Genomic DNA, 11990 nt, shown 5'->3' on the forward strand with positions numbered 1-11990 from the left:
GAAGGACCTTAACCATGTATACACTCATTAAGCAAGGGAATCTAACCACATTCACATTCATTCAAGCAAGGGACTCTAACCACATACTCACATTCATTTAGGCAAGGGACTCCAACCATATGCCCACATATTAGGCAAGGGACTATAACCTCTTGCCATATTAGATAGGGGATTCTAACCGAAGCCATTTCATTTGGTGAGACACTTCAACCTCAAGAGATCTCATTGTGCAAGGGACTTTAGCCATAAGCGATTTTATTAGGTGATACAAGAATAATCACGGCTATGGACTTATGAGAGTGCGTGTTGAATCCAAGACTTGATGTGTGCAATTGAAGTGTAAAATATGACCAAAACACACTAAAATTAGTCCACTTATTGCACTTGATAGACGCCTCACCCTTGAGGGGTATTATAGATATTTTAGTCTTCCATTTTGTAATAGCTATATAAGGAACATGTTAGGGCTTCTCTAATAAATTTTTGGATAATGTTGTAAGTCATAAGACACAAAAAATACCAAGTAATCTCTCCTTTGAGGAAAACCAAAACTAGGACAAGAGACTAGTGTGGATTCACTAGTGATTGTATTTGCTTGGAAACATCGACGCTTGAGAGGTGGATTCCGATCAAGTGTCACGTAAGAGATAGGTGAATTATTTTTTGTAGTGTTAAGGGTACAAGAGTCGAATAAGCTCTTGAGTTCTTAAGATTATGCCTTCTTGTAGTCTATCTATCTATTCTTTCATCTTATTGTAATCTTGTTAGTGTTATAACTTGTATCCATTTGTTCTTATTTTCCAGTTAAGCCGTGTTCTTATTATTCTTGTCACATTGTTGTTCTTCATCTTGTTTTGTTAACTTAGTTTGGTTTGTTGGCTGGTTTGGTGTGAAAACACACCTTTGTATCTCATTTTTTGGTGTAATTGTTGAATCCTAGAGTGGTCACCAAAGGAGTCCTCGTTTCTTGAACTTGTGGACTAATTTTGGTGTGTGTTTCGTGTAGATCCTTGTTTTTATGGTATCATTTACTGTTGGTTATTGTTATTGTTATCTTGTTGTTTATCTCGTATAGCTACTATTTTTGTGTTGTTACTCCTTCAAAATCTTGTTATTGTTATTGTTTTCACGTTTTGGAGTTGCTATCTTCAAGCTCTCGGGTTTGTAATGTGTTTGTGGACTATTTTCAGCTTATTTTTGATATATTCCTTGTTTGTGTTTTATCATTTAATATCAAAGAATGGCTTGATCTTGTTCCCATAAGATCAATCTTGGGCTCGTAAACTTGAAAATAAAAAAAATTATTGAAATTCCAGAAAAAAGTGCAATCTGTCCATTTTTGTTCTTGGCCGAGAAAGTTAAAATTGTTGTTGTTGTTGTTGTCTTGGCCGAGATTGTGGTGTCTAGATCTAGGTATCTTTGCTTTGTTTTTTTGTTTTTAGTGTTAGTTTTGTTCTTCACTAACACTTGAGTTTAGATCTAGATTTGAGCTTGAACTTGTTGAAAGTTGTTATTTTGAACAAAGTGTGGCCGATTGGATGTTGTTGTTGTTCTAGCCTTGACCGAGTTGAAGGACTTATGTTGTGGTGTTGTTATAGATCTTGAAAGGTTTTTGTTGGTTTCTTGTTATTTATCACAACCTTCATCTTTTGTAAAACTGAAAACACAACACAAAGGGGACTTAGTCGATTGTTGTTGTTATCCTTGTGGTCTTGGTCGTGAGATTATTGACCTTGTTGTAGTGGACTTGTTGTTGTTCTTGGGAGATTTTTGTTGGTTGTTATTGTTGTGGTTATTGTGTTCTTGAAGTTCTTTACCATATTCATCATCTTGTTAACATTAAAGTGAACTTTAGATCTTAGAAAGGTGAAAGACAAGGTGTAGTACTTATTAAGTCTTGAAAAAGACTCCCAACTACCAAAAGACTTTACATCACATCTCAACCACTTTCCATAAAATAAGGGGTCCATGTTTTAAGGAGAAATACAAGTCTATTCAAAGACTTTTGAGTCTTGAAATTTGAATTGAAAAAGGAGCTCCAAAGACTAGTTTGTATTTCCCTCTATTGAGCAATTTCCACTAAAGTCCAAATAGTGAATTAAAATTGGTCAAGAACCGAACCACTAGTGGACTACCACATCAACATATATACCGTTCACACAATAATTTTGACTCAAATTTTGATCTTTTAGTTTCATTTTGTTGTTTCTTTAGTTTCGTTTGTTGATTTCATTACCACTTATAAGCTAGTACAAGATTGTAAGTTAGTTTTAAAACCGTTCTTCATGTTAACGTTTCTTTGTGTGTCTTAATTCTTTTGAGTCATTGTAATACGTTCTTGTGTGTTTTCCTTACTCTTTGGAGTCATTGTAAACGTTGGATTCACCTCTCAATGCCTCTTGGAGTACAAGCAAGCTTACAACACTTGTGAGATTGAGTGTGAGGGATCTGAGAGACAAGAAAAAAGAGAGAGTGAGGATATTTTTGTATAACTAACGTGCTTTTTGTTTTGTAGGTAACTTCTTTGCCATAATGGAAACCATTTTGGCCCACCTTGATGCTATTTCCTAAGACATGGCTGGGGCAAATCCGGGTCTTAAAAAATTAGGCTCGGATATGTCTACTATATTTGAGAGGTTGGATCAAGTGGAGAGTCTAAGGAACTCTCATATTTCTACTCCCGAAACTTTACCTTAAATGATAAATCCTCCAAGACCACCGAATGACATAGACATAAGCCAAGCCACCAAATGTCTTCAAACCCGAGACCTAAATAAGTCACTTCCCCCTCAATTTGATCAAGTCTAACAAGAAGGACTTGGAAGCCAATTCCCTCCCATCCAAGCTGCACAATCGAAGCTCCACCTTACCAAATTATTTCTCTCGACCGAAACTCCACTTCACCAAAACCAATATATCCATGTAGAGGAGTATGGTAGAAAGGAAAATAAAAGACATGGAGTCTACAATGATGCTTATATGATGGAAAAGAAGTTAAGGAAAATACGTAGAGATCCAAAAGGAACCCTCCACCAAGAAAAAAAGTGGGATGCATTTCTGATGAGATTGAAGACAAGACTCAAGATGGAGAGAAAGTCAAGGTTCAAAATGAAGATATTTTCTGAGACTTGAGTTATTGAGCTCTCAGTTTCCTTATGTTTTTTCGGATTATTTTGTGCCATCTCATATTTTGTGGGCTATTTTTAGTTATTCCTTTTGAAGTGGTCCTTGAACGAGGTGAAGCCGTGAATTTGTGATTAAATTTCTCTCAAGATGGAGAGGATGATACAAGAATAATCATAGATATGAACTTATGAGAGTGCGTGTTGGACCCGAGACTTGGTGTGTTCAATTGAAGTGTAAAAGATGGCCAAAACATACCAAAATCAGTCCACTTATTACACTTGATAGGTGCCTCATCTTTGAGGGGTATTATGAATATTTTAGTCTTCTATTTTATGATAGCTAATAAGGAACATGTTAGGGCTTCTCTAATCAGTTTTTGGATAACGTTGTAAGTCATAAGACACAAAGAACATCAAGTCCTCTTTCTTTTGAGGAAAATTGAAACTAGGACAAGAAACTAGTGTGGATTCACTAGTGATTGTAATTGCTTGGAAATGTCGATGCTTGAGAGGTGGAATCCGATATAGTTTCACATAAGATATAGGTAAATTATTGTATGTAGTGTTAAGGGTCCAAGAGTGGAATAAGCTCTTGGATTCTTAAGATTATGCCTTCATGTAGTCTATCGATCTATCCCTTTATTTACTATAATCTTTTGTTGTTGTTTCTCGTGTTGTTGAAACCATTGGTTATTGTTATTGTTATCTCGTTGTTCATCCCGTGTAGATACTGTTTTCGTGTTGTTACTCCTTCTAAATCTCATTATTGTTATTATTTTCATGTTTTGGAGTTGTTATCTTCAAGCTCTCAGGTTTGTAGTCTATTTGTGGACTATTTTTGTCTTGTTTTAGTACATTCCTTGTTTGTATTGTATCATTAGGCAAGGGAATTTAACCTCAAGACCTCTTATTAGGCAAAGGAATTTAACCTCAAGCCATTACAATAATCATTAGTTGACATTGGGACTCCAACCCTTTATCTATTCATCATCATCTATCCAATTCACACTTAAGAACTTTAACTCATTTAGACAATTTAACACTATACATGACCACATGGTCCTCATGAGAGCCTTTGTTGCTAGTCATTAAGACCTTCACAAACTGTATACATTTCATTAGCAATCTTATACCACGTCCATACCATACTTTAGTTCAATACACTATTCAAGTTTATTTTCATGTTTGGGGACTTTAACCCCTCATTAACCGTCAACTAACAAGGTCATCAATTTCACCATACATGGATCATAATACCTTTAAAATCTCATTTAAGAACTATTCATACTTACATGCTATACCACATACAAAAATAACCTACATGTGCAAATCATCATCAATAACATGTACAAACACAAGTCTAGGCAAAAGTCAACATTATTCATCATTAGGCATTAAAACTCTTTTCATTTGATTTCAAAATCACCATGTACACTTACTAATCCAAGTGTGAAATACATGGGTTTAGATTTATTTATCAAGAGGAAGAGTTAAATGCCTTAAACAACTTGATTCACCAAGAGTCTTGACTTCACTTTGCCTCTTGAAGATCACCCTTGAAACCCTAGCCTCCAATTCTTCACAAATGAGTTTGAGAGAGTATTTTGAATGTTTGATCCACTCAAAAATATGTTCAAAGAGGCCATATATGCTTATATAGTGTGGGAAATTAGGGTTTAAAGTTTAGGAAATGACCACAAGGCCCTCAACTAAAAGTTGAAAATTGGCCATGATGTTGGGTATGACTCACTTGGGTCAATCGTACCCTTGGGTACGAGTGGTACCCTGACTCGTACCCTAGGCTCCTCCTAGGTCACCTACAATGGTTAATAAGACCACACACCTTTGAGTCGTATCCAAATAGTATGACTCATCCCCTAACCATATGACTCATCCCCTAACTGTATGCTTCAACCGTACCTAAAACAAACTACTCAAAGTTCAATTCCAAACTCTATATGACTCACTTAGTACGACTCGTACCTTAAGGTATGATTATGTAGGGTATCACTTATACCTAGGACAGTGAGTACTCCTCACCACACTGCCTAGAATACAAAAAGAGAGTGGAAGAAGGATACGACTCGTATCCAAGGGGTACGACTCATGCCCCTAGTCGTACCCACCCCAAAGACATCAAATGAAGAAATTTCTCAATGGTTCAAAGTCTAGGTGTTTTATTGAGCCTTTCCATTACTTATTAGTCTATAGAGTTGATGATATTTACCAAATTATATAGTATAACTATCGTAATAAAGTGAAAAAACAAGGGTAAAATGGCAACCGCAAAAAGTAGCACTACTAAGAAATAAAGTCAAAAGCACAAGTTTAGAAGCCTTAATGTACAAAACTATTAAAAATTTTTCACGTAAATTTTGGAAATGTAATACGGTCGACAAGCATGCTCATCATGAGGCGTGTGCTTTAAAGAAGTATCCGCACTTATATTATAAGTACTAGATATTGTAGTCTGTGTCAGTACGAACCCAACAAATGTTACTTTGTTATTTCAATTTATGTGGCATAGATAAAATTTGAAAAGTCAATCAATTTTGTTTGTATGATTTTAAAATATTTTAAGGTGTTAATTATTGATTTATGGTACTTTTACATAATTTTCAGATACTATAGGTTACTCTTTTTGTCCCAATTATGTGGCGCTGATGGAATATTTGAGAAAGTCAATCAAATTTGTTGTATAATTTTTAGATTTTTTAATTTGTTAATTATTATGATATATATAACTTTCTACGAAATTTCTCAATTTATACGACATAAATAGAATTTTAATAGTCAAATCAATTTTTTTATACAACATCTAAATATTTAAATTTATTAATTATTGTGATTTATATTACTTTTCATGATATTTCAAATAATATAGAACTTCCTCTATCCCAATTTATGTTGCACTACTAAAATTTCGAGTCAATCAAAATATTTAATGTGCTTTAGAATAATTTAAATTGTTAATTCTTGTAATTTATAATACTTTTTTACGTAATTTTTAAATATATTGCATATTAAAAAGAAAAAAATAATTAAATTAAAATGAAAAAATATGAAATGATAAAAATACCCTCGATCAAAAATAGATATAATGACCACTAGTTCGGTTGCTTGCTCACTTACGTTTCTATATAGTAGTAAAGTAAAATATATAATACTTGTGCAAAAAATTTTGGACTCCTCATAGGGGCACTATCGGGATTTTGTTTTTTGTTGTTGTTGTCAGGCCATCACACGTGGCTGCTTCAATTGCTTGCAGTTTCCTACTTTTAGCCACATTTATTTACTTTAGGATTGCCATCTAGGCCTTTGTAATTGGGATGCAATGTATTACTCATTCAGTCATATTTTATATGGTATCTTTTGATTTGATACGATATTTAAGAATTTTTTTTTTTAAAAATATTTATGATCTAAAATAATCTATAATCTATATCTATATTAAAAGTATAAAGATCTTTAGAAATATAATTTGAACTTTTTATTCTTCATTAAAAGTCTTTATAGTGGACAAAATTATCATTTACTATTCTCTTAATATTAATAATTGTGAAAATTAAGAATTCCTAGAATATATAATAACATGAAATATATGGTAAGGTATAGCTAATGTAGACTCTAAATGAAGTAAAATTAGAAAAGACTCTTAAATATATGGGATGCCTTTTTCCCTAAAGTATAGGAGAAGTAATGTTGGTATTTGAAGAATTTAGTGTCAATAGGTTTTTTCCTTTAGTAATTCTTTTTGGTTGAAGGCCAATGGAAAGGAAAACAATCTGTATGTTTTTATATTTTATTTTTAGAACACATATTATTTGAATATGTTATATGATTTATGGGAGAAAAATAAAAATCTTCAAATTTATGGGAGAAAAATAAAAATCTTCCATATGTAGATAACTCTTCAATAAGGTTTCGACCTTCTATTATTTGTGATTCATTCTTTTCTATTCTCCAATAATCATTTTAGTATCAATCATATATAAATTCAATGACAAAACAAATTTCATATATTATGAGTTTTTTCTTTTAATAATTTTCTTTGTAATCGTACAATGTTTTTTGTTTTACAGGTTAAGGGATGTATGAAGGATGAGTGACTTTAAACTGGTTTGATTCTTATTTTATGCATATTTTATATTTATTTCATATTCTTTAAATAATTTTAAATAAGTTTTTAAAAATAGTAGTATGTTTTTGAAGTTTACAATAAATAAATTATCATGTATTCTTTGATAGACAATTGTTATTTGAGAAGTGTTTTTTTTTGTAAAATCTTGAGATATTTTTTGGTTGAAAAGATAAATTTGCTTGTGATTTGATGTAAATTTTTTAAAGTTATATATCTTAAAAGTTTACAATAAACAAATTATCATATTTTTGCTAGACAGTTGCTAAGTGAGATTTTTTTAGGTGAAATATTATACTATGATTGAAGAAATAAATTTGCCTGTGATTTGAGGTAAGTTTTCTAAGATTTTAATATGACTTTTATGTTTGCAAAAATAAATATCATGTATTTTGATAGACAATTGCTATTTTTTTTTTTTTGTGATTTTAGCATGTTCTTTGAAGTTTAAAATAACAAATAACCATGTATTCTTGATAGATAATTACTAATTGAGATTTTTTTTCGTATTTTCAGTTTATAATGACTCATATGCAATGAATAATTTGAAATAACTTATTTACAATTTCGACTAGATTCTTTGGATTCTTAAATTCCATCATATGAAATTGGCTAGTCATTCTAATTGTATATGTATTCTCTTTTAAAATTTAATTATATGCAATTGTTTGACTTATGAATAAATGCATATCGTCATTATTTTTTAATAATAGACTCTAATAATTGTATTTTCTTTTTTTGTATAAGCCATATCATTTAAATATATTCAAAATTTATTTTAACGACAATTGCTATTTTCTAAATTTTTGTTCTTTCATATAAGTTTTACTAATTGAGACACATGTGCAGAACACATACTCTAAACTAGTCATTATATATTTGTGTAGTTGTCAATCATTTCATTAAAGGTAAAATGAAAATATTAAAGTTAAATACATCTTTTTGAAATGGACAAAAAAGAGAACATTGTCATGCAAAATAGAACGAAAGAAGTACTTTTTTGCGCGTAAACTACAAAAATGACTTCCACAGTGGATGACTTTCTTTTTTTGTTCCCCATAAGAAAAGTACTACAAAATTAATCTCCCTTCTTTTTTGTGTGTAGAACAACTACATATTTGCCCCTCTATATCTCAATATTTTTAAACAACACTCCATGCTTATTTATCTTTCAACTTCTATTTTTTATTTTTCTTTTTTGTTTTACTTTGATTTTTATTTTTTATTAGTTTTTATCAACCCTTATTTTTTTTTTCCTTTTCTCTTCTCAATTATTTTTTAATTTTTTTTCTCTATTTTATTTTTCTCCTCCTTTATTTTTATTTTGTTTTTCTTCAATTTTTCTTTTTTCTCAATATTTTTTCCTTTTCTCCTCTCAACTTCAATTTGTTTCATTTTCTTTTTTCTACTTTATTTGATTTTTATTCTTTTTTTTAAAGATTTTTTTAGACTAACTTTGGATGGCTTCAGGAGGGGTAGAGGTAGGCCAAAGAAATACTGGAGGGAGGTAATTAGGCATGACATGGAGAGACTGCAGCTTACTAAAGACATGACCCTAGAAAGAAGGTGTGGAGGTCGCGTATTAAGGTTGAAGACTAGTGTGGGTGTGTGGGTTGTGGCTAGGTGTTAGGAGAGTGTGGGGGTGGTAGTCCTCTTAGGTTTGTGAGTGTATTTTTTACTACTAGTAGAGTATCCGTTTTTATATTTCTTATTTCGTATTGCTTCTACTTTACTTATTTTGTATTTTCCTTGATATTTACTGTTATTATTTTATCGCTTATTTCTGTTGTGTTATACATCCTGTTTCGAGTTGCATTACTACCTTGCTATACTATTCTCTCTCTTGAACCGGGGGTCTATCAGAAACAACCTCTCTACTTCTTCGGAGGTAGCGGTATGGACTGCGTACAATTCACCCTCCTCAGACCTCACTGTGTGGAAATATATTGGGTTGTTGTTGTTGTTGTTGTTGTTTTGTTTCTTTTCTTTGATTCCTTCTAAACAACAAATTATACCCATGGACAAGAGTTCATTACCACATTGTATCTTGATTTATGAGATGGTTTATAAATTTTGCCTTAGACGTAAGACTTAGACCTAGAATTTTCAAACAATAAGTTACACTCTATTGGCAAGAGTTGACACTACCACATTGTGTTTTTATTTATGAGATATTCTATAATTCTTGCCTTAGAGGCAAAACTTAATAATTAGCCCAGTGACTTTCAAACAACAAGTTATACCTCACGGGTAAGTTGACACTACCATATTGTGTCTTGATTTATGAGATGTTCTAGAACTCTTGACTTAGAGCCATGACTTAGTCCAAGGACTTTTAAACAACAAGTTACGTACAATGGGCAAGAGTTGACATTATCACATTGTGCTTTAATTTATGAGATGCTCTATAACTCTTGCCTTAAGGCAAATGTTACACCCAAAAATTTCTATGATTTTATTTTGATAACTCCATTGTGTTTTAATGCGATTTATGAGTTAAATGATGACAAGGAATGTTAACGGGGTCATTAAAAAGTGTTTTGGATTTTTGAAATGTGTTATAGGGTATTTCGGGACCTCAAAATAGTAAGGGTCCGTGACTAGGGTATGCTATGGAGGCATGGCACACCCTGATGTGAAAACCAGTGGCCTAGCATGACAAGGGCACACCACTCCAGTTGTTTTCCACATTAAGGACATGCCACGCCCTTGGCATGGTGCGATAAAGTCGCGTCACGCCCAATGTCACAACAACGTAAAATTTTAACTTTTCCTTCAGTTTTTCGAAGGCATTTTGGTCTTTTACCTCTTAATATATCCTACAACTAATACTAAATGAATTTCCCCATTCTCCAACTCAAAATTTCATTGTTCTTTTCCCCTAGCTCTCAAGAATACTAAATAAGGGTTCTTTCTCCTAAATTCAAACTTCCAAGGCTCTAATTCAAGTTTCTCTTAAGAAAGTTCATCACGTTTAGGTATGTGGGATTTGAACAATAATATTTTTCAGTCCTTGTGCTCAAAAGTTTGATTTTTTACTTGAATTTAAAAACTGATAACTAGGTTCATACCCATTTTTCTTATGCTTTGAGATTATGTTGTTTCCTTATGAGTTGAACTTTATTTAGCTTAAGATTTCATGTTTACTTATATTTTAATCCATGAAATTGATCTTATGCATTGAGTTTTGGTATTTTGACATGAAATTTCTACGAGTTGGTAAATGATTATAATTTTAGCATAATGCACTCAGTTTTACAAGAAGTTCAAGTTTACTAATTCATGTTACAAAGTATTACAATATGATTAAAGTTTCATTTTTGATCTTATGATCTTAGATAAGACATAAATTCACAAGTTTCTTTATGAGTGAGATTTTAGCAAGAAAAGCATAGTTGGTTTTTAGTTTTATAAACCCATACGCTACTTTAAGGTGAATTTCATAAGTATGAGCATAAGTATATATATTTTGGGAGTAGTATTTAGTACCGAGGGGAATGTGGATTTAGCGTATTCTATTTTTCAAAATTATGTGCTACCGTAGGTTTAAGGGGCCTCGCCAGAAAGTATCTCTCTTTCCCAAATGGGCTAAGTTTAGTGATCACTTAAGTTAAGGTTCTATACCGATGGTAAGAATATAAAATCTATCCTCAACGTTGGTAAGCCGTTGGACTCCATGCTAGCTCATATGGTTTATGTCAGTTATAATAATCTCCCATAGTAAAGAAGATTTTAGAAATTAAGTGTAATGGCTCACAAGTTTTACTCAGATAATATTTTATGCTTATGCTTATGCTAATTCAGTTTTTATTTTCTTTTATGATCATGGTGAGACTACTTACACTTAGCATGCATGTTTTATGATTATGATTAAAATCAATTCTACTTTTTCCATTCACCCCAATATACTCAGTACATTCTAGAGGTATTTACCACACATTTGTCTGTGTGGATACATTGTTTCATAATGTAGGTTCTGATGTTTGTTCTTAGTAATAAGATTATCCATGATCACTATTTCCTACATCCTGATAGTTGGTTAGTCCTCATAATCCAGGGACAAGACTATGTTTTATTCAAATGTTCAACTAATAAGTAGAAGTGCAAACTTTATGTTTTCTTTTGGATCAGCTGGGGTCTATCCCAGTGGCTTTTTCAGTAGACTTAGAGGCTTGTCAGGAATAGTCAGTTGAACTATTTTACTTCAGATTTATCATGAGTTTCAGTTGATGTTAATTCACAGTTTTAGATGGGATTGTTTTACTCCTTTTAAATTCAGACTACTAATGCAAGTTTCATCTTATATGTTAACTGTTTTATTCATAGTTCATCGTTGAGTAGATATTGTGGGTTTGATTTGGGGCTAATGGTAGTCCTAAGAACCATGTAATGTTTAGGGGGTAGCCTCGGGGCATTAGAGTAAGACTTACCCCAAGGATTTCAAATAACTAATTATGCTCTATGAGCAAAAGTTGACACTACAACATTGAGCATTGATTTATGAAATGCTCTATAACTCTTGTCTTAGAGGCAAGACTTAGCCTAAGGACTTTCAAACAACAAATAGGTCCCATGGGCAAGAGTTGACACTACCACATAGTATCTTGATTTGTGAGATGCTCTATAAATCTTGCCTTAGCCCACATTGTGTATTGCCTTAGCCCAGGGACATTCAAACAATATGGTATGCCTTATGGGCAAGAGTTGACACCACTACATTGTGTTTG

The sequence above is a fragment of the Capsicum annuum genome, chromosome 9, assembly GCF_002878395.1.
Source record: "Capsicum annuum cultivar UCD-10X-F1 chromosome 9, UCD10Xv1.1, whole genome shotgun sequence".
NCBI lineage: Eukaryota > Viridiplantae > Streptophyta > Magnoliopsida > Solanales > Solanaceae > Capsicum > Capsicum annuum.